At 43.1% G+C, this 648-nt stretch overlaps 1 long non-coding RNA gene across 1 annotated transcript in view; it reads left to right on the forward strand.

The window, feature by feature from the left end:
* The window catches only part of LOC107574939 (uncharacterized), a 9915-nt gene that overhangs the window by 858 nt on the left and 8409 nt on the right, over positions 1–648 (forward strand). The gene's annotated exons all lie outside the window — the stretch shown is intronic.

A 648-nucleotide genomic window follows, 5' to 3' on the forward strand; every position in this document is an offset into this window, starting at 1 on the left:
AATTAAGACACTTAGTAATGTCTTTAAAAGCGAACGGTGGTAATCGTGTATATGTGCAGTGGAACTTCTATACTGTAGCTTGGTTATGAGGATGAGAGTCTCTCAGCAGTGAGGTCCATGGCAGCCGGGACTTGGAAGCCTTAGTGATCTGAAACAAAAGAAGACAACAACCAGAAGGTGCACAGTAATATGCTTATGCTTAAAATGGGGAGGGAGGGTTGCGAGCAGTTTGAGCATACTTACCAAGCAGTAATGCCACGTATATATGTCCGGTGTATAATAAGAGAATAGTAGTGATTGGAGCGATTTGACAGCTGACCACATCAGCTGGTCGCAGCCTATGCCTACGTGGCCTGACTGAACTAACGCTGTACTCGATATCAGACAGAACCACTTTGGCAAGTTACTTGAGTTTATTGAACACAATTTATCTTTGGCGGTAGGAACCATGGGGGTTCTTTGCTCCAGAATAAATTGAACATACAAGAGCTTTAACATTAACCCCCCAAACATAATAAGGTATTAACTTGCCCGAAGAAGAACCCCCCCAAAACCATCCTTGTTCCATTCCTGCAAAAGAGAAAAGACAATATTATGAGATATTCTTGATGTAGCTTACTGGCTAGCGGAGGGGGATTTTCCCCCAAT

This window comes from Sinocyclocheilus grahami, unplaced genomic scaffold (genome assembly GCF_001515645.1).
Source record: "Sinocyclocheilus grahami isolate Dianchi unplaced genomic scaffold, SAMN03320097.WGS_v1.1 scaffold2397.1, whole genome shotgun sequence".
Lineage (NCBI taxonomy): Eukaryota > Metazoa > Chordata > Actinopteri > Cypriniformes > Cyprinidae > Sinocyclocheilus > Sinocyclocheilus grahami.